The 24,325-nt window shown below is 33.4% G+C and overlaps 1 protein-coding gene across 3 annotated transcripts in view; it reads right to left on the reverse strand.

The window, feature by feature from the left end:
- Positions 1–24,325, reverse strand: part of Pkg21D (Protein kinase, cGMP-dependent at 21D) — a 149,242-nt gene that overhangs the window by 84,939 nt on the left and 39,978 nt on the right. The window contains exon 1 of one of the 3 annotated variants that reach the window (XM_072543096.1): positions 7,057–7,077. The exons of the other annotated variants lie outside the window; for them this stretch is intronic. The gene's annotated coding sequence lies outside the window, so the exon portion shown is untranslated. Of the gene's footprint in view, positions 1–7,056; positions 7,078–24,325 lie in introns of those variants that run through there. 3 annotated transcript variants of the gene reach the window in all.

The raw sequence follows: 24,325 nt of genomic DNA on the forward strand, positions 1-24,325 counted from the left end.
ATACAAAATGTTAGGAATTATCTCAACGTTTTGTAACGACGGAGACAAAACTATACATGCTCAAGCTGATAATTAGAAAACAATTACTACTAATTATGAATATTAATCTAATTTGTTACTATTTAAAGACAATAATACTGTATTTCTTATAGTAAAAAGGGAAAATAAAGTAAAAAAATAATAGCATTAGCAAATAAACTATAATATATAAACAAGTGAAGTATATAAACTTCACAGACAAAACAAGATGAGATATTGAAGTTGAAATTGAGTTACTGAAACCATAAGATGACAGCCGCTTTTATTTTGACAAATAACATTAAACATTTTTGTATAATATGAAAATAACCTATAAATGCCTATAAGAGCCTATTTGTTACTTATATACCTAATCCTAGATTAACACTTAAAATAACATCATTGAAAGGAGGAGTAAACTGTTGAATTTAATTAAATTGTTATTTTTAGAATACTATAATCCCTACTAAAGTTTAATATTTCTAGCATTTATGTTTTACCAGACTAAACTATAGCTAATCTCGAATTACTTAATCTTCTCCAAAAAATTTCTTCACCTCGAATAATTACGGGAGATTTTAATGGCCATAATATTACATGAGGATCAAATAAAACAATACAGAAAGAAAATATGTTAGAAAATGTTTTTACCACTATGTACCTATGTCTACTCAACGACGGATCTCCAACAAGATCCAACAAAATGGCTACGGGAACATCTTCTGCCGTTAATCTCTTCATATGCGAACCCTCATTGCTACCCAACTAGATTGGGCAGCACTAAAAGATTTATATCGTAGTGACCACTTCCCAATCTTAATAAAACATACAGTTAATTTTAATAAAAATACAATACCAACTCAAAAATGGAAACTAAAAAAGGCAAATCTTATCATACAAAAAACAAAAATAAATCTTATCATACAAATCTTCAGAGATCTAATTAAATTCCATTCCGATTACACAGTACAGAGGCGTCTAAACTGAAAATTGAGTCGGAGTGGCAATAATTAACAGCACAGAGATTCTCAAACATAGAATTCCAGATACAGCAACTATATTAACAGGAGAATTGTATGAAATTTACCAAGCGATACTACACGCAAATGCAAATAAGATAAACAAAATATTAATCGTGTCAGATTCTATGTCATCACTACAAACAATCAGGAAAATATACATTCAGTATCCATTAGCTTCACTTATAAAGGAAGAACTAAATAAATTGCATACTAAAGATACAAGCATCAAGTTTCTCTGGGTCCCATTACATATTGGAATAGCAGGTAAAAGAGCAGCAAAAAAATGCCAAAGACGCTACGAGTATAAACGACAACAGTATCTCCATATCACCCCACTCTGTAAGAATGGATCTAAAATTCTAACTCATAAAGCACCTGTTCGAGACCACACCATCAAAGCTTCAGGAGATAAAAAATAAGATTGGACCACGGCAACCACCCAAGGTATCCAGATGAAAGCGAATAATTATTTCCCGTTTACGACTTGGACATGCCCAGTTTTCTCAAGAACATTTGTTCAATAAAGAAAAAGGTCCAATTTGTGATGGGTGCGCTTGACCCCTTACAGTAAAACATGTGCTAGTGGAAAAGTGCGAAAAGTTCAATCGTCACAGAATTAAATACCATTTGCCAAACAATCTTAAAGACATTTTAACTTCAGAAAATACTATAGATAATCTACTTTTGTTTTTAAAAGACTTAAATTTACTAAGCAAAGTGTAATTAACTGTTACCATTCCGATAATAAACTTATTAGGTTAAAGCTGGTTTTTTTGAAAATAAAAATAAAAGAATACTATAAACCATAATACGCATCCTACAATATGGAAGAACAATTAGATATAGCGAGTTTACTGGCGCAAATGATGAAAAAATAGTTGTTAAATATAAATGTTATCGGCATAACGTAAAACAATAATCATGAAGATTTACTAATTTAGAATAAAAATAATACTAAAACCAATATTTATTAAATAAAACAGAACATCATACAACAAATTTGATCAAACATCCACATAAATATATGTGAAGTTACACGTCTTTCTCCCTTCTACACGTGATTTGACAGGTTACGTCAAAATAACGGATCTTTAAATAAAAGTTCTCTGGCCTGTATTTAACTTAAATACAAGCGTCCTGTATTTTATTAAAGGACAAAAATAAAAGACGCAAAACTGTCCATGCGTATATGTCAAAATAGATGTGCTTTTATTACAAGACGACATAAAACACCTCTTCAATAATAACTATTAGAATAAATAAAACTCTGATTTCAAATATCTAGTCATCGACGTACTGGGCATTACTTATCATTTTCGTTTGTAGGACCATTTTGTTTTCTTTTCTGACTTCGGGACGTATGAAAGATTTCAAGAGAGTATTAATTTACTTTGCACCGGTGATTAACGAAATACTTGGTTTCGCCGCTATACCCATACCAAAAAACTTGGTATTGCGCCGCTATTTTTTGGAATCCGATAGACCTTTGTACGATACCATAGGTACCTAGTCAATCAACCCAATCTACTTGTACACTAGAGAATTAACGATTTATTTACAACGTTATTATACGTAAACTTTTCGGTCTACATAAATTCTGAAAGCACTAAATTATACAAAAAGGCTTATTTTATCAAATTAAATAATTTAACGGTTAAAAGGTTTATGTTAAATTTTGTAAAATAGTGCTGAATAAAAAGTACTCTAATTTTAAACTTATAAACAATTAAAACAACTCAATAGACGCAATAACAAGTAGAAAGCTAATTTTTTTACTCGAATTAAAAAACATAATGTCCTACGACCCTATAAAACCCAAGTTAGAACCATTTGAAAGATTAAACAAAAAAAAAGGATTTCTTTAAAAATAAGCCATTTATGATGTGTCAGAATTAAAAGGTTTAAAAGAAAAACGATTTTACTGTTTTAAAAACTGAATTGATAAATTCAAATTTATAAATGTCGCAATATCTCCGGTTTTAATTAGCGAAAATTAATATTTTTTCTTCTTAGCAGAAGGTACTGGTTTTTTTCTATGGTGGTGATGGTTATATAGATAAAAATTGGTAAAACAGTATATTAATTCACTCCATAGTCATATTGAATTTACAATAGAAACAGAACAAAATCAGTGTATATATTTTTTAGATTTAAAAATTATCAGACTTAATAACAAACATGAGCCATCCTATACAACATAAACTGGCAGCGTACCATAGCATGTTACATAGATTAATAGAAATTCCGATGTCAAAAAAAACTTCGAAATAGAATTAAATATCATTAAGCAAATAGCAGTAAACAATGGGTACAACGAACAAACAATTAATACAATTTTAAATCAAAAACTAGATAAGAAATCCCTGAAATTAGTATTTTCACTATCAGAGGAAAAACCCAGTACCTTCTGCTCGATTACATATACAGACAAAATATATTAAAAACAACAAGAGCCAAAATAAAAAGCACTTACACAGTGGTGTATACAATCTTAAATGTGGTGACTGCCTAAAAACTTACATCGGTCAAACTATTAGAACTTTTAACAAATACATAGCAGAATATAAAAGAGCGTTCAATAATAGAAAAAGAGATTCTACATACGCATTTTACCTTCCAGATCATAATCATTTGTTTAATAACGAATTTCCATTTCTGCACATCAAAAAAAAGACCTTAAACTATCTTTATTAAAATCTATAAAAATTAACAAATGCACAGACATAATTCTGAATGACCGACCAACTTGAGACAAACAGTTCTCCTCTTTACAACTTATTCAGTTAAAGACTATAAAGTTTAAACACATTCCAAAAATAGATCAGTGTCATAGAGTCGCGCGATACCTCACAACGTGAACGGTCACACACCGGAGAATCAGTTCCAGAAAATCAGTGCTTAAGAGAAGACAACAGCAATGGTGCAAATCGGAAAACCCGGAGAAAACACACGGCATACACGTGTATCAACGGGCGCAAAACCACGAACGGTATAACGGTATTAACGGGTCGCCAATCTGGACGCATGGACCACCAGAAACAGACTTTAGATGCGATATTGCTGCGTGGAGTTATATTCATTTCTTTTTGGCAAAAGCCAACACCCACACACACACACGCGCATTCAAACCTCAATCAACATTTACAATTATTTACACAAATCAACACAATTTCATACACTTACAATTTACACAACCAACACAAATGATTATACTCATTAATAACACACCTACACACAATCACATACTTACATACACACGTAAGTACACTCGGACACATCCCACACAAACATGCCACAAACACGATCAAGAGCACGAAAACAAAAAGAACCACCAAACCCACCAGACACAGAAATACAATCCACAACCTCACAAACATCACAAGCGTCTATCACTATAGATTTAAACGAACCAAGGTCAGAACAGAAATGGGGGCAGGCTCTGACAGAACTCGGCCACCAAAATCCTGAGGTGGCTAGCAAAAATATCACACCAATCATCCAAAACATACACAAAAAACAAACTCTCTACTACTACTCTCGAACAAATCAAAAACATAGTACACACACACACACTTCCAAGACACATCAGACACATCAACCCACACTACACCTACACACACTACCCCAAAACAGACACAACACACACAAATAGTACATCACACTAATCCCAAAAAAAAAATTTCCAGTACAAGAAAATTTTACCGCATCCTCAATAACCATAACCTCCTCGAAAATATCCCTTTCAACCTAGAAATGGAATCACCCGAAAACCAGGCCATCCTCTACCTACACAACAGATCCTAGTCCCAACATAAGAGAATGGGAAGAGGATCTGCAAGCCATCACAGACACATAACCGTATCCAAGCGCAAAACCACAGAATACAGAGACAGAAATAATACAACACCAAAAATACTCACCACACTAAAGAAAACACAAAGAAACACGCACACAGAACAACACAATCCTACCCCGTCCACATCCAAAGCGTCTACTCATTAATACTTAATCTACCCCAAAATTCCCTCACCTACAAACACAAAACACACTCTCACCAACACACACTCAATCAACACCATCACCCATGCACACACCCATATACACAAGCATTACACCTCAACAAACAACACCTACACAACCACAAACAGCCAGCATATAACCCACAACACAAAACACACAACAATCACCACACATGATATAAAATTACAGAATCAAGGACATCTCCCCAGACATCTGTCAGCAGAGACCATTCCATCCACTCATCAAAGACAACGATCTACGTACCCGACTTAGACTCAATAAAAGTATTTCCAACCGAAAAGGCAGCTTCCGTACGAACTACCAAACTTTTAGACCTCAGAGATCTCACGGCAAAACGACAAATCACCGGAGATAGCATTATTTCCATAAATGCAGGATTCAAATTCAAAAACCACCCTAATCCGCAACCCATTCGAAATGATCAACAAATCTTTTATCTAGTCATTTCCGGCGTCGACAAAAAATTATTTCAAAAAATCATCGAGGATATTTTATCCGAAAACAAATTCAAATTCACAAACTCTAAAACTAAATTCGCCGATGCACCCTCGAACGGTATTAAGATCGAGGAAGAACGGTTAAAATGCGAGATTCCAAGATCAAGCAATTCCGTTCCGGTTCGACTAAAATACTGTTCGAAATGTTGCAAAAGCGGACACGTCAGCAACGAATGCCCCGAAAAATCATTTATCTGTCCATTCTGTGGACAACAACACAGGTCTTGTGTGCATAGCCCACGAGAGGTGAACCCAAATGTCCCAACTGTAATAGAGGCCACCCAAAATTTTCCCAAAAATGTCCACACCGAAGAATCCAACCAAAAAACGCAAAACAAACACAACCCGTACACACTCCCAAACAAATCACCTCATTCGATCTATCCGCGGTCATGAAATCCCTAATTCATTTCAGGTCCCTGATCCTTTTTAATGTCTATCCTGAAAAGAGGAGTGACACAATCCGATATCTAAATAAAATGTCCAATACATTGTATGGGTACGCCATATCAACCTGCTACAATAATTCCATAAACCAATCTTTCACCCAACTCCGCACATAAACACACTACACAACACACATTCACTATTCATATATACACTTATCATTTACCCACACACATTCATTGTTCGTATATACACTTTTCATTTACCCATACACACATTCTACCTCCATCAAGCTCACAAATCATAAACACCAAAAAGAAGCAAGCCAACAACACACAACCAATAACTACACAAATTCGCATATCCAAACACCAAACAATGATCACCCCGTACACTCCCTAAGAGTTGCATTCAAAATCACAAGGACAGGGGAAGATTGGTTTTCTGTGGTTTCCCAATCTCATTGCATAACGATACCTGATCCTAGGCGACGCCACAGCCACAGCTATCCTCCACGCATACTTCTGCTTTACAGCCTCCACTTTGTCCCGGAATCATGCAGATTCACGTTTATCCAACAACTAAAACCACCCTTGAAGAGGCACAAGAGCCTAAACAAGGTTAAAACGCTGGATTCAAAAATAGATCACTTGAGAAGGGTACTCTGCCGAAACAGCTGTAATGGTAAAATATTATAATAATTTTTGTGAAAGTTTTGAAAACAAATTTTGCAGTGTTTTATTATTATATAATGATAAAACTTTTTAAAGACCGGGTGAATAAAAAATATAATATAATATCAAAAATTACAAAAATAGTATGGACAACAGGATTAGATAAGTCTTAAAGTGGGTTTTTTCCTAGAAGTACAGAAACATAGATTTTTGAGGAGAAAGCAATACTGTAACGATAATAGGAAACATTAAGTTAATTGGAATTATAATCATTATGTAGAAACATTTATGGAAAAGGTAACTAATAAATATCTAGGAACACAATATGCTTAAAACTAATAAATGGGAAATATATGTAACTTTCCTCCTACATACAAGACAAAATGGATTCAAAACTCATGTAAAACATTTATTTACCTTCTGTGTAAACACATATTCTTTCACTTGCTGCTAAACAATATAGAACAACTTGAGAAGAGGCAAGACGTTCAATTTAAAATTACTTTATTTTGTTGTTTTTGGCAGTTCCAGATAATTAACTCTTTTTATTGCATATTGTATCAAAAAACTTCTCATCGTACGATTGTTTTTGTCAGACCATTATTTATTTTAAAATTATCTTTAGAATAAGTTTTAAAACAAAGATTATGTAAAGGTCATTTGAAATATACATTCTTGATTTGTGTTTTATCTGGTTAAAATAGTTTTGTATTAATTGCGAGCATCTCGCTCGCAATCGCACTTTTGTTGATTCACTTGACATTGGATTTGGTGTAATTTCCGTGTATTTTAGTTCGTGTGGCAAATGAATATGCAATTATCAGTGCATGTGGAAATCAAATGTTACTATACTGTATTTATATCTATTCAAATAGCTTTATATACACAAATCTTGAATAAAAATTAAAACACAACTTTATTACAAAAAATAAATATAGTCCAGTCGTCAGAGATTTGATCCATAAAAATCAAACGAAGAAGCTGACTTTTACAGATAATATCAATTTTGGGACCCCCAAAGATGCAAAAAAGCTTACTACTTTAACATCCGGGCTTCCTCCTAAAACCCCGCGTGTAGTGGGTAAAAATGCAAAAAAATCGATTTATCAAGAATCTGCAAGCCGCAGAAAACAATATTTCAAATAAAAAATGTAGCTGAGATAATTTTGAACAAAAATGTTTATTAGTACTTTTTGCGTAGAATGAACCATTCTCTCAGAAACAGTGGTTGAAGCGACCGGCGATTTTAAATGTCAGTTCCGCACGAGAAATCAATGTTAAACAAAATGTGTAAAAAGTGTGTAAAAAACAACTCAACGGTTAAAAATTGATATCTTTTGATCAGACTGTCCAATCGACAAAAACCAAAATGCGTTTTAAAAGTGAAAAATGCAGTTTTCGTATGCAATTTTTGTATTTTGCTGCAAATGAAGTCAGTTTCTATAAAGCTGTTTAATAACTAAACTTGCGCGATTTTTGGCATTTTTAACGATTCTCGTGAGATTAATAAAATTTATTATTTTCATTGACTGATCATAGTGAAATTTTCATTGCTAAAGACCAGTCTTTAAAACTTATAACATAAAAATTCGATTTTAATTTTTGGCAACAAATATGAGGCATTTGGAATATGAAAGAATTATAACTTTTAAATTACAAATGATCACACGTCACGGGAAATACCTCTAAGAAGACGGTTTTGGGTGTAATTTTTAGCACAGGTTGAGTAATTTTGAAAAACGTATTAGTGTAATTAAAAAAGAGCAGTTTTAAATGTTCGTTAAAGATCGTTTGTAATGTGAAAGTTTAAATTCAGCGTTTTTTCAAATATTTCAAATGCTTCACATTTGTTGCCAAAACTCAAAACTTAAATTTCATGCTATAGGTTTTGAAGATTAGGTTCTAGTTATAAAAATTTGATAGCGACCAGTCAATAAAAGAGATACATTGTATTGATCTCATAAGAATAATAAAAAATGGCGAAAATCCCACCACGTTTATTTATTACACTTTTATAAAAACTGAGTTTATTTGCGGCAAAATACTAAAATTGCCTAGGAAAGCTGCAGTCTTTGCTTTTATTGAATTTTTACCGTCGAGCTGATACACATTTTATTGAGCATTAATTCCGCGCGCGTAACTGACATTCAAAATAGCCGATCGCTTCAATCGTTGTTTCTGAGAGAACGGTTCAATATACATAAAAAATGCTAATAAACGTTTTTTTTTCAAAAATTATGTTAGCTACATTTTTTATTTAAAACATTTTTCTATGGCGTACAGATTTTTGGTAAATGGATTTTTTTCCGTTTTCTTCCTCTACGTGGGGGGTTTTAGGGGAAAGCCCGGGGGTAAAAGTTATAAACTTTTTAGCGTCCTAAAATTGTTATTTTCGGCAGAATTCAACTTATTGGTATGATTTTTAGAGGTTCAGTGGCAATTTCGTCTCTGACTACTGAAGTAATTAATAATTATAAATATGAAAATAAAATTATATTCTTTCAATAAGGCACAAGGCGTAAACAATAATTTTAACAATAAAAATTAAAAAAAATTTAATTTGCTTTAAAAAAAAATTGTAGTAATTTGGCATTCACCGTTTTACCAAAGAAGCAAAATTTGTGATATCCGCTCTCAGCATACTTGACGTGACTTATTAAATAAGCATCAAGTCAACATCGATCTCTATAAAAGACTAGGATGACAAGTCACACTGTTTGTCCAGTAAAGTAACTACGCCACCTAGGAAAGAAATCTGAACTACCCACATCTGACATTTCAATTATATTTTGTTCTTGAAACGGCATGGTTGATTTATTGCTAATTTATCCTACAAATTGATGATTCGTAATCAGAAATTTTACTACTTCACAGTAATTATTTGTTTCGCAAAATTGCTAAAAATATAGGTTACTGTAATTATAAGGTCAGATCAATGACGTATAATTTATATTTATTATACGTCATTGGGTAAGATACACATATTATACCCTTACTATTAAAATAAAATGACGTTTAACAAACGTCAATGTTTTACCAAAGAAAAATAAAGTTAAAACTATATAAAATGAAATAAAATTAAATAAAATTAAATAAAATTAAATACATTTAAGTAAAATTAAATAAAATTAAATAAAATTAAATAAAATAAATAAAATATTAAATAAAATAAATAAAATTAAATAAAAGTAAATAAAATTAAATAAAATTAAATAAAATTAAATAAAATTAAATAAAATTAATTAAAATTAAATAAAATTAAATAAAATTAAATAAAATTAAATAAAATTAAATAAAATTAAATAAAATTAAATAAAATTAAATAAAATTAAGTAAAATTAAATAAAATTAGATAAAATTAAATAAAATTAAATAAAATGAAATAAAATTAATTAAAATCAAATAAAATTAAATCAAGTTAAACCGAAATACGTAGAATTAAATAATAATTAAATGAAATTAAGTAAAATTAAATAAAATTAAAAACTATAGCTGTAAAAAGGCTGGTATACCGTTTCTACTCCATTTCCCATTTAAAAACCCATAAGAAAATGTTAAGGTTCATTCTGTTCATTTTTTGAGCGTTTTGTGGTGGTGGTAGAATAGTTCGTCGGATCGTGACGTATAATACGAGTACTCGTACATCATCAAAGAAAAGGATATAATGAATATATTAAGTTAGAACAAACAAGGCGACTACAAAAAGGGCACTACACAGTATCTTCATTATTAAAGAACATATAACGACATACGAGATATCATAGGGCACTATAAATAAAAATAGATTTACTGTAAGACAAATTTTGATTTATTGACTTAAAGAAGACCCCTGGCTCAATCCAAAATAAACAACTAATCGAATCCTAACATGCGACATAGCAAATGAAAGGGAAGGATATAACGAATATATTCAGATAGAAAAAACAAATAAAGCGAGTACTAAAAGGGCACTATACATTATCTTCATTATTAATGAATAAATAGCAACATACGACATATCACATGACACTATGGTGTCATGTGATATGTCGTATGGTACACATATTTGCTTTTTATATAAAGCATAATGTAAATGTAATGTAAATTTGCTTTATTGACCCGAAGAAAGCCTGACTGATTACAAAAAAAAACAACTAGCCTAATACTAGCATATGAGACATCAAATCAAACGAAGTGAGACATATATAACATATGGTCAGAGTACACCATATCATACTTTATATTTACTTGGTTTATATGCAAAAAGTTTACTATTTTAAAAATTTAATGATTGACTGTAATGATAATTGATTGGATTCCCCGTCGCATGCGACGGGCAAAGTCACTAGTCATTTTATAACACTATCTGGTGGTCTGATAAGAAAACTCATTCGCCGACTAGGGCACGGCAATCTCAAAAATCATTAGTTCTAGAAAGTCAAACGTTTTTTAGGCATACATGTGGAATTTTAGCGCCATGCAGCCATTGGTATATTTTTGAATGCTGCACAAAATTGACGTGTTTGGAAAATCCAACGGCAAAAGAAACAAAAGAAAAGCTTTATAAATATTCTGGGACTAAAGGTCCTTTAGACTACACTGTCAATTTTTGGGTTCTGTGAATTTCATAGTGGCCTTATATTATCTACCTTGGACAAACCACGCACTGGACGACCCTCCCATGTAGTTACACCGGAAAGTGTGAAGAAACTGCATAAAATGATTTTAGCTGATCATAAAGTAAATGTGCTTGAATTGGCAGAGGCCACAATAATTAGTAAAGAACGCACTAGTCATATTCTGGACGAAGTAAGACCACTTCTCCGAAGTGGACAAGAGTGGCTCAACGCGTCGAAAAGGCTATGATCATTTCATTTTGAGATTGCAAAGACATAATTTTAACTAACTATCTTGAAAAAGGTAAAACTATTATTAGCCCCATAATGTTGTATATTATTAAATAAATTGAATCAGGACTCAGTCAAAAATGGCCCATATATAAAAGAAAAAATATTGTTTCGTCAAGATAATGCACCGGCTTACAAAAGCGTTATGACAATGGCAAAATTTCATGAATTATGTTTAGAATTGCTTTCTCATCCGGCTATTTCTCCTGAATTGCCCTCTTTCGAAGATTATGTGTTTCCAAATCTAAAAAAATGGCTCGCAAATAAAAAATCAGCTCCAACGAAGAGATTTTTGGTGAAACAAACGCGTATTTTGCAGATTCCAGATTATTTGGACGGCGTAAAGAAGTTGCAAAATCGCTGAAATCCTTGTATTGAACTAAACGGAGACAACATCGAATAAAAGAAAAGGTGATTACCACCTATCAGACCACCTAGTACATTTTAAATCACTGCAATCTATTAACTTTTTTATTATTTAACTTTCCATTTCATTCAGTAATTTTGAGAACACGTAGCATTTATTCTTCTTATTTTCAGTTGCAAAAAAAAAATCCGCTGCAAAGAATCTTCCTTATTTTATTGAAATATTTTATTGAAAACATTTTTAGCTGTTTTGATTCTTGTTCTTATATCTACTGGGTATTTTGTATATAAGATATAAAAATGTAAGTTAGCAATACTTTGTTAACTGGCAGCCATTTTGACAGCTGTCAAGCGATTTATGTTTAGTTTGGTTTGGCATTTCAGCATGAATAGACTAACGCCTAAACAATGCTTCTAAATTGTGCAAATTTATTTCGAAAATTATGGTTCTGTTAGAAATACGTAATGCACACTATGTCCATTTTCTGATCAACATAAATGATTTCGCACCACGTTTACTCTAAATGATAATACGCATCTACAGTATCCACAGCACCACGCACAGCAGTTGGATGTGTCCATCCACTTTATAAAAGATTTTGAGGAAAGATCTTGGTTTGTGTGCTTACAAAATCCAACTGGTGCAGGGATTAAAGCTACACAATCACCTAACAAGGCGTAGATTCAGTGAATGGACCCAAAATTTTGTTTAATTTGTTTAATTTGGAGATTTTGTTTAATGATGAAGCTCAAAACTCACTTTTAGTTGAATGGCTACGTCAACAAATAAAACTGCCGTATTTTGAGTGAAGATAATTCTCAAGTGTATGTTGAGAAACTATTACATTCAGAAAAACTGACTTTTTGGTGTGCTGTATGGGCTGGTGGAATCAAAAACGATGATGACCGGAACGTTAAAAAAATGGTGACCACTATAGAGCCAAGATTACAGATTTTTCATTCCTCAATTAAACAATCATGATCTCCAGGAGCTGTGGTTTTAACAAGACGCCACAACACATCACACAGCTTGTGACATAATTTATTTATTGAAGGGTTACCGCATAGTTTCACGATTCAGGCCTGTCAATTGGGCTTAAATATCGTGCTATTTAACAATGCTAGACTATATTCTGTGGATATATTATAAACCTAAAACGATTGATTACTTGAAGTACAACATTCGCCGCGTTATGGTCGATATACGGCCACAAATACAACAAAAATTGTGTATGACAGCAAAGATTAGCCTAGCACTGGGATACATACTAAAAGTATGGGGGCTAGTAAGGATTGCTTTTATACCTAAACCTGGCAAAGCCGGACAAGAGAAGCCTAGGTCCCTGAGGCCGATAAGTCCGATGTCATTTGCACTGAAGACTCTAGAAAAACTACTCTATAGGCATTTTATGGATGGTGTATTGGTTAAAAGTCCAATAAATCAGAAACAATATGCGTATCAAGCAGGAGTCTCTACAGAAACGGCACTGCACCAACTCGTACAGAGGGTGGTGTACGTTCTGAAAAAACAAGAGGTGATGTTGGGTTAATTTCTTGATACAGAGGGAGCGTTCGAAAACATCTCTTACTTAGCAATCACAAGGGCGATTCGTCTAAAAGGAATAGACGAAACCAGCTGCAGATGAATAGACTGCATGCTAAGAAGCCGTGTGATATGCCCAACGTTGCTAGGGCATACAGTGTCAGCACAAGTAGCCAGAGGCTATTCACAGAAAGAGTTTTATCTCATCTCTTGTGGAATCTGGTTATGGATGACCTGGTCATCTTAGCCCACGGCAAATTTAATCACAGTCAGAGATATAATGTAACATGCTCTGACTGTAGTTATGGAATGAACTTTAAATATAAGACCTATATATAAACATAAGCTGAAATTTACCAGAAGGAGGAATTTAGAGGGATTAAATCATCTAAGAATAAATGGAATACATCTAAATCTGGTCAGTGAAGAAAAGTATCTTGGTGTAATAGTAGACTTGAGGCTTACTTAGAATCAGCGTTTAGAATGAATAACCAAGAGACCGGTAGCTACGTTAATGGTAGACAGATGCACTCATGAAAAAATGTGGGGTTTAAAACCAGATATGTCATATTGGATTTATAACATGGTAGTACAACCAACAATTAATTACATATGCATCAGTGTATGGTGGCCAAAGGTGCAACGAAAAAGAGTTATCCCCAAAGTAAGCAAGGTGCAAAAACTTGCTTGCCTCGGAATAACAGTTGCTATAAGGGGCACACCAACGGTAGCTATGGAGGCCCTACTGAATCCCCCTTATTTTCATATAATTATAAGAGGAGAGGCGAGGATGGGATATTGCAGACTGCAAGAAAACCTGAGTAACGGATCGGTTAGATCAGGACATAGTAACATCATAAATGAAATTAGGGATAACGAATGGATGATGATTTCTGACCATATGGTACCTAGATATAGGCCCAAGCTGCCTTTTTAAGTGAATATGAGCCCATCAGAGGAATGGGAGAAAGGAAACCCTCGACTACAGTGTTATACCTGATACACAAAGGGGCCTAGAACTGCAGAAGGATCAGGCGCAGGAATATTCGGTAGTGATAAAAATTTAAACATTTCTATTCCACTATCTTGCAGTGTTCAAGAAAAATTAACATAAGGACTTTCGAACTAAAGCTGATCAATATAGGCACAGATAGCCAAGGAGTCATGGGGATACACATAAGCATTAAGGAGAACTCTAGGCTAGAGTGGAAATGCCGATAGGAACTCGACAGACTGGCGGAACATAGGAGTGTCACACTGGTATGGGTTCCAGGTCACCAAGGAATATACGGCAATGAAAGAGCTGATGCAATTGCCAGAAGAGCATCAGCTACAAAGTACTACGTTCCAAAGTCGACCGTGGGAGTCCCAAAAACATCCTTCACCGCAAAAAAGCCTGGATTTGAAGGCAACATAACTTACTGGGAAAATATACACGGTTAGACATATGGCAAAATATATGTTGCACTAACATGTGCTAATAGGGCTGAGCTGTCAACATGCGCCAGTAAACGGACACCTGCATATAATAAAATTGTTTTATGAAGACTTGAGCTGCAGACCTGTAGCAGAGAACCTGAAACAGTCAACCATATCTTGCATGACTTCAATATTATAGATCGCAGGCGACAAATCCTTTTTGGAGACAACCGAGTGACTTCAACAAAATATGGTACTCATCCACTGGACCTGTATAAGCTGGTACAGGGTTCCAGAATCCTGAAATGAGTATCGTAAGGTAATGAAAAATGTACAATAAGCCGATTGACTGATAGAACAGGGTGAGACTAGATAATAAAGATTTTTATAATAAAGTTATCAGCGTAGACGGGAAACGATTAAATAATCTACGCTTTACGGATGACATAGTATTGGTAACAGATGATTTAAAAGAGGTCTATTTAATGATAAAAGATCTGGAACAAACAACAAAAAAGTTGGTCTGGTTGGGTACCAATTAATCTAAAAACAAAAGTATACAATCAATGCGTATGGCCAGTAACGACTTGTGTTGCCGAAGTGCTTACACTACAGTATCTAAAGTGGGGGTCGCTCAAATAAAATAAAAATGAAGAGGAAATTCGAACCCAAGGCGGCGTAAGAAATACACACCTTCGACAAAGAACAAAAGTACAAGACATAATAAAATTAATTACGACGCTAAAATGGACATGTTTCAAGAGTCAAACACGACAGGTAGTCATGAAGAATAATAAATTAGAGACCCCGCGCAAACAAGAGAAGCAGAGGCAGATTGCCAACACATTGAAGTGACCATTTAAAAAGAGTATAGGAAACTGGAAAACAGCAGCTCAATGCAGGGCTCAGTGCAGCCTTTTAACGGAGGCCTATGTTCAATAGTGGGCTCAACACCATACTGGGGATAATGATGATGATCTTTGTATTAAAACAAAAATGGAAAATAGTGCTTGGCTAGTTCTGTCTATCATCTATTAGATGACTGAGGTGAAATTTCTTCAAAATCGAAGGAAAAATTAATCGGGTCTTCTTTGCAGCATAGATTAGTTCTTAGGATTAAATAATGACAGTTGAAAAGATCAATTCTTACCAAGTACTCCAGTCACTGTGGAGGAAAAGAGGTCAATACCTCTAAATTTTTTATAACTGAATCGATTTTGCTAAAAATTTGGAATTAGGCTTATCTTACCTCCCTCTTCAAAAGTTATATATGCGCTAGGTGAGCTTTTTATTTTTAAGGGGTGAAATCACCACTTATTGAAAATAATGAAAAAAATTTATATTAAAGCATTTTATGGATTTAAATCGTGTTAAATTAAGTAATTGAAATATTGTTAATTATAATAATGGATATTGTGTACATTCTCAACCCTTAAATAATCTTAAAAACCACCCCTTTTAATAAAAATAATTGTAAAAAATCGTTTAACAGGTTCAAATGCTTTTGTAGTGCATTTATATAATCTACAATGTAATTATCTGCTTATATAAAATAATTTTGGTTGATTGCAACACTTCAACCCTTAAAAACTACCCCCTATGTCAAAATATATACAAAAATCTTTTTAAACAACTTCAAAAGTTTTTAATGTACATTTATATTCAAAAATTCCTTTCTTATCAATAAAATATTTTTTGAATGGTTGCTTATTTTCAACCCTTAAAAACCACCTCTATGCTCACGAAACAAATTCCCCTTTGGTAAATGTCTAAATAAAGGAATTAAGTATACTCATGATGTTTTTATTGTAAAAAATTATGCATGAAAATACTTTACATTAGAAAGCATACAAAATGTATTTAAAAAAACAAAAATTATTTACAATATATTATCAAATTATTCATTGTCTGAAACGTCATTCTCGTCGTGTTCTAACTCCACCTCTTCGTCTATTGCAGGACAGTTTTGAAAATTGTCGCCAGAGCATGTTTTACACGCAGCATTGCAAAATAGACCTAGTCTGCAAAAAATCATTTTCAATAGTTCTTCTGGTGCAGGTTAACTTTTCATTTTTATTGGTTGTAAAATATCATCACTCTTGAACCATCCCCAATCCGTTATATCAATCTCTTTGTTTTCAAGGCATATGTGAGTTTGTAAATAAACTCTTTTGATATTATGCTCATCCAGGGCACTTACAGTTGGTACAAGAGATGATAATTTAACTGCACCATTTTTAGTTGTGGCTTTAATAAAGAATTCGTATCGCATTTGTTCAAGTAATGATATAATAATCTTCGACCTTATTCATTTTGTTCATGTGGGTGTCTTTGGCAAGGCCATACTGCAAAATTGTACAGTATCTCCCAGCTTCTAAAATGTCTTCGAGATCTGAAGTACTCCTGTCATTGGCACTCATTGACGGCTTGCCCACGCAACTTCAAAGGAGTGTCGCTTCTCTGTATTCGTTAGTTCTCTGAAGCAGATGTTTAGTTTAGAGTTGCTTATAATATATACATAACATATTTATATATATATATATATATATATATATATATATATATATATATATATATATATATATATATATATATATATATATATATATATATATATATATGTATTATATTATACATATTTGTGTGAGTGTTAGTGTGTCTGTTACCAGTTTTTCGAATATACTTGAATAAAGCATTTATATATACAGAAAATAAGTTGATGCTCCAAAATATAAATAACATGCTCCAATTTTTTTTAAAATAACTCCGTTAATTTTTAAGCTACAGTGTCCATTAAAAAAATATTTTAAAGGTTATTTCAAAAGCTATAAGACTAACTAGACTAAAATATGTTAAAATTCTTTCTTTTTAAATAGTAAAGGCCCAAAGTGCTGATTACAGGTGTGTCAGCCGCTGTATCTCAAAATTCAATTGGCTATATCTCTATTATTTTTTGAGCTACAATAAAAATACAAAAATCAAAATTTTTGTAAAGAAATAGACTACATTTTGGTATAAAACCATTTTTCACGTATCTCTTATAGTTTTAGATTTATTTTGAAAAAATGTAAATTTTTAGATAATTAAAAAAAAAGATTTTTTAATTTAAACATGATTTTTTCAAAAAATACGTATTTTAAACAGGCCAAACTTTTAAAACTTATAAATACCACTAAAAGAAAATGAATTATAGAAGATATACGTTTAATTTCTATTCTGATCGAAATAGTGTTACTTATACTGCTCGTTTTTTTTTAAACACTAGAGTAATTCAAATTCTTTCCTTCGTATTTCGCTTTGTTTTAATCGAAATGGCTTTTAACATAGCTCATTTTAAAGGTTTTTTCTGGCTCTTTAAAAAGTGTTATATGAGTTTTTATCAAAAAAGATGTCCATTTTCCGATATTTGATGTTAAATGCATCGAGTATAGTATCCCAAAAATAAAAAGTCATCTTCAAACAATTATAAATCGCTTAGTATTGTACTTATAAAACTTAGTAAAAAAACAATTTCTTTGTTTTTTCATAAGCTTTATTTTTGTTTATTATAAATTTTTCAATAAAACGCTTTGTTTTTGAGTTATTCGTACAAAATCATTGGAAAACATGTTTTATTTTTGCGAAAAGGTTACTTTTTCAAGTGCGTATAACTCAAAAAGTATTGATTTAGCGAAAAAAATTTATATAATATTTTTTGTTTAAAATTTAATTCTCTATCAATTTCCGGAGTTATTTTAAGTGTAAAAAGTTCAACCCCCTAGATGGGGTGCCAACCACCCCAGGGGTAGAAGCACACATCGGCACCATATAACTTATGTTTTTTGAGTAATTTACTACCCACTGTAAAAATTTCAGATAAATCGGTGCAGTTATAAAAAATTTAAAGGGAAAATGCCACAGTAACTGGACTAAAGATAGTTTTGATGGTTTTCAATCTCATGTAGGAGCAGCGCAGCAAAAAAACTCAACATTTTACTAAAAATTAAACTATACCTTAAACAGTTAATAGTGACGGGATATATACCTATTGTGATCGGACAACATGAACAGAAAATGTATACTAGCAAATGGAATAAAGAACCGTTTAAAATGCTACATTTTCAAGAATAGCGACCGATATTATGATGTAAGCATAGAAGAAAACCTAATTAAGATAATACAATTATTGGGGCATCGAAGGTATAAGTTTAAAATGAACATATGAGTATGTGTATTATATAATATATTACACTTTGGTCATTAGTTTAAACTAATATTTGGCGGAAATGAAAATATAGACATATTTACCCAAACTTTACAGTACATCGATCTTTCTAGGAATTTTTTAATCGCTACTTTACTATTATTTTTAGAATTACGGAAGACTTTTTTCTATTGTGCGCCAGCCGAGCCAATACATCGTCCGAAAAACCCATGGAAGTATGCCAATTTTTTGGTAGAGGGATTGGAAACATTCGAAAACATATCGTAAATTTAAATAAGTTGAATTCATCTGGAAAGTTAAATAGTATTGGGGTCGAACAACTTTCAGCACTTTCGAATGCGTACCAAAAACTAAAATAGTCTTTGTTGACATTTTTAGTTGTTCGTCACAGGCGGCCTATGTTGAGGAAGTCTGGAGGAACTTATTTTTTTAATTATTTTTTTAAAAGTATTTTCTAATTAATTAGTGCAAGTTTTAAGAGTCTTTCTAAAACTACCGTTTCCTTCGTTGCCATGTTTTGGCACATTTAGACTATTAATGAATAACTTTACACATAAATATTCATAACAACTTAATAATCAGTAAACTAATGTGACAGCAAAAATAAAACGGCGAAGCAATTTGGGTAGATTAGACTACATACTAAAAAACGAAAAATATCTAGACCCTCAAAGAAAAAAATTAATTAGGGTATACTGCCCATTTCTATCTATTCTTCAACTTAATTAGATCGGTACTTTGCTATAGACTGTTCAAGGTATTATCGTGATATTTGCTTTTATATCTGCTTTTTCTTCTTTTCTTCTAATTTCTTTAGTGTCTTATTCGATCCGGATGTTGGCGATCTTCAAGCCTATTGTGATTTTGTTGACCGCTGTTTGAAACTGTTTAGCGGAGGTGATTCCAAACTATTGTCAGAGGTTTTTAGCCACAAGATGCGACAGCGTCCTGGTGCCCTTTTCCCAAATACTTTGATACGTTGTTTCACTAAGTTAAGCACTTTTTTCTTTTCTCATGTGCTGTAGGACTTCTACATTTGTGTAATGGTACTAATTAGATATTTTAAATATCCTCCTGTAGATCCATACCTCAGAGGCTTGCGATCTTTTTTTCAGTGGCTTGCGTTAGTATCTAGTCTTCGATTCCATATAGTATCACCAAAAGAACGTATAACTTCACTATCCGCATCTTTGTCTCTAAATTTAGGTCACAGGACGTCCATTTTATATTCTGAACCTAATGTCTTAAACATGGTACCATAGTGAGTTAAGGATAATTTCGAGGTAACTGAATCTTTTGAAACTCTCGATCTGTTAGTTCGCTGACACTAGCGCACTTCTTCTTCTTCAAGTGCCCTGTCCGTTGCGAACGTTGGCTATTAACATGACAATTCTGATCTTGTTTGCGGCGCTTCTGAATAGTTCGACCGATGTGAGCCGAACCACTTCCTCAGATTTTGGAGCCACGAGTGTCTTCTCCTGCCCGGCCCTCGCTTACTGTCTACTTTTCCTGGACAATCAATTGCAGTAGACGGTACTTATCGTGTCTCAATATGTGGACTAGATATTCAAGCTTTCTTTGTTTAATTGTATTCACGATTTCTTTCTCCTTTCCGATTGTTTGGATTACCTCTATGTTGACATGTTCGGTCCAGATATACGAAGAATGAATCGGTACACCCACATTTCGAATGCTTCTAGTTTTCTCGTGAGCGTCTCCGTCAGCGTCTAGGCCTCCACACCATACAGTAAGATCGGAAAAATGTAGCATTTAACTAGACGTAGTTTTAGGGGAAGAGACAAATCCCTGCTTATGAGGAGCTTTTTCATATTGCTAAATGCTGCTCTAGCTCGTTCTATTCTCGCCTTAATTTCTGTGGCCTGTTCCATTTTGCATTTACGTTGGTGCCAAGGTACACATAAGATTCTACATGGTCAATTAGTATGTTACTTATCCGTAACTGTCGAGCAGGATGCTTATCAGCATTCACTTTGTCTTCTTGAAGTTAAGGCTCACTAACCTTACTCACTAGTGAGGTATTCCTCACTAACTGAATAAACTGCACACTGGGATCTAAATTTACACGCCTGATAACAATGTATTTTGCTAGACGGATGCAGTTTTACGAGAGACTGATGCACATTTGTAATGACGATAAACATTTTGCAGCAATGTGGTGTTTTCCGATAGGGCAAATTTTTGTTTAAATGAAAAGAGTTTACCGCCATATCCTAAGGTATTGGTCAAATAAAAATCCCCATTAGATTCATAAAGCACATACCTAGCATTAAAAAAAGTTGAAGGTTTTAAGACTATATAAGGTATAGATGAAGAGAAAGACGTGCGCTTTCGGCCAATTTGCTTTCTTAGTTCGGTAGCTAAATTGTAGGAGCAGCTTATAAAAGACAGCCGTGAGCGAGAGCTGGAAGAAAAGCATGCGCTGACCGACCGCCAATATAGTTTAGGACCAAAATTTTCACCATAGATATGGTCACAGAAGTAACCTCTTTAGTCACGCAGTATACAATGAGATGGGTCGCTCTTATCCTGCTTGACGTCAATAATGACTATAAAATGACATTATGGGAAAAAATCATATCTAGGCTGAGAGCATTGGGCGTTAGTTAGTTCCCGGTTAACGTAATTGACAGATATTTTACTGACAGATCCATAAGGGAAAAATATAGCAGCATCAGTTTATCACAGGGTGTTCCACAGGGTTCAGAACTAGGTCCCATCCTGTGCAATATTTTGTACGACAGGGCGTTGAAGCTACAGTTACCAAGAGGATGCACTCTGTAGCTTATGCAGATGATCTCGCACTGGTTGTGAAGTTGAGTCAAAAACCGGACATGGCTAATACGACTAAGATAGCCCTGTGTCGTATTAGTAAGTGGATCAGAGAGAACGATCTACAGCTAGCTCCTTAGAAAGTCTGGTTATCGGAAGGTAGATAAGGCGAACCGCAGTTTGTAGGCGTTGATCCGGCTGATGCCCATTGAAGGCCCAGGTAGCACCAAAAGAAGGGTGGTAAAATGGAGTTTTCCAGTCGGTAATAACCTACGCTACCCCCGTGTAGTGTAGCGCACTAAACTCTGCGAAATACGCCAAGCTAATGAAGACTTGCTCCTCAGGGTATCTAGTACATACAGGACGGTTTCCAATAAGGCTCTGTATGTCTTTGAAGCGGTGATACCAACGTTTTGTTGTGCAAAGAGCGAGCGAGGGTGTATGCGAGAAGGATGGATAGAAATATAGATGAGAATAAGAGAGAGAACGATAGTGGAGTGACAGAGAAAATGGGCGAATGATAGAGGAAAGGCAAGGTGGACGAAGGTGCTTATTCCGATCTGAGGCCGAGGTGGGAATGTAAGTTCAGGAAACTAGACTACTTCCTAATGCAATTTCTGACCGGACATGGTAGTTTTAGCACCTTCACAAAAAGAATAGGTAAATGTGCCTCGGTAGAATGTACTGTTTGTGGGGTACGGTCGCTCTCGCTACATTTTAACTGCCAGAGATGGGCAAATGAGAGGAGAGACTTTAAGAGGCGAAATGGGTTTCTAGCTGGATGAAAGAAAATGGTAACATAATGATGATAGGAGAAATTTCTCTGATTTACGGTGATAGGTTTGGTTATCTGTAAGTTTTCTCTTAATATAATATAGCTATTCTTCTTTTAAAGTACCGGTTAATATAATGATTTTAGTTGTTTATTAAGTGACAAGACCACTACTCTGGAACGGTGGTTAAAGTTTTAGCCTGAACATGGTTAATCCGTCACTATCCTGGGGACTTCTGACCAAGTATCCTACTCGGTCGAAAGATGTCAGGGTGTCTTGCTCGGTGACGTTAGAAGTCTAAAAAGGTTTCCCCCACCGTTTGCCTACCACAATTCAATGGATACCTTCTTAGACTCTTACTGGAATCTGGCAATACGGCAATTAAAATAAAAAGTATACCTAATAAAGTTATAATGTATTTTATTGTTCCAGCATTGAAGAATTTATATATTTTACTTTGTTCTCAAATTATTTAGGGAAAATGGGCCATTGGGAACAGAATGAAACAGAAGTTTTTAGCTCCCAACTGTTAGTTATTCATGCTTCATTGTTTTATATACTTTCACTATATTCGTGGGCAAATATAATATTTTAATAGAAATAATAACATAATCTTTTGCGTATTTTTGCATATGTTCTATTGCACAGAATCCAAAATGCTTAATTAAAAAATAAAAAAAATGTATTAAATTCTTTTATCATTTAGATTGCTGACTTGCAAAAACTTGTTGAACTATTACAAAAATGAACATGTCAACTAAATGTTTAAATAAATTGCTACAAGGGGGATTCTCAAGGAATAAAGGATTGCGCGGCTGGTATTTTGTAATGGTACATTTTTTCAGGGCCTATAGGTAGTGTTTGGAACTAGTTTTACGTAAAACTATCATTATCAAAGGCGATTCGGTACAATAGCACCAAACAGCACCGTTGTTCGGTGACAATAGTAACTGATCTCGTCCAATTACAAATAACTTCATATAGGGGCCATAAACTCCAAAAATAAGGTATCATCACAAAAAGGACCCTACTAAAATTTATGTTTTATGTTATAAATCAAAAATGTTTGGGGGCATCAAAATATGCACTACCATATTATAATTATGTCTACTAAAATACAAAAAAGTAAAATACCGATACCATTTGTAAACAACATAGAAATTTGATTAAGCAGACATTTAAATCACTTTATATTTCATAATAGCGGTTTAATTTTGAAATATTTATATTTATTCTACAATTAGTGAAAAATACGATGCGATAAATTTATACTAAAAAAAGTTACCTCAAATTAGACAAAATATCGATAACGGAAAAATATGAAATTGACCTTCAAGTTTTTCAACTACATTATCAAGAACATTTGAGTACCACAAGTTTTTCTGCCATGTAAAGGAACGAAGAGAGAGTAGAGAATGACCAAATGGTGACATATTATAGCAGATATTCAGCTTCGAGAAAGAAAGATATTGCAGAAATAATATCAATTATGGCCATAGTTACATTTAAGCTTTGCATTTAACGCAAAACTTAAATTTAAAAATTCAAAGAGACAATTTGCTAAAAAAAGTAAAAATAATTACCAAGAGTGCAAGAGAAGACAGGGTGATTGTTTTTAAACCTTTTTTTAAGTTTTAAAAGAAGATTTTTACTTTACATTTATGCCTAAGATTTGATGACAAAACTTCCAGAAAACAGAGAAAAC

This window comes from Diabrotica undecimpunctata, chromosome 1 (genome assembly GCF_040954645.1).
Source record: "Diabrotica undecimpunctata isolate CICGRU chromosome 1, icDiaUnde3, whole genome shotgun sequence".
NCBI lineage: Eukaryota > Metazoa > Arthropoda > Insecta > Coleoptera > Chrysomelidae > Diabrotica > Diabrotica undecimpunctata.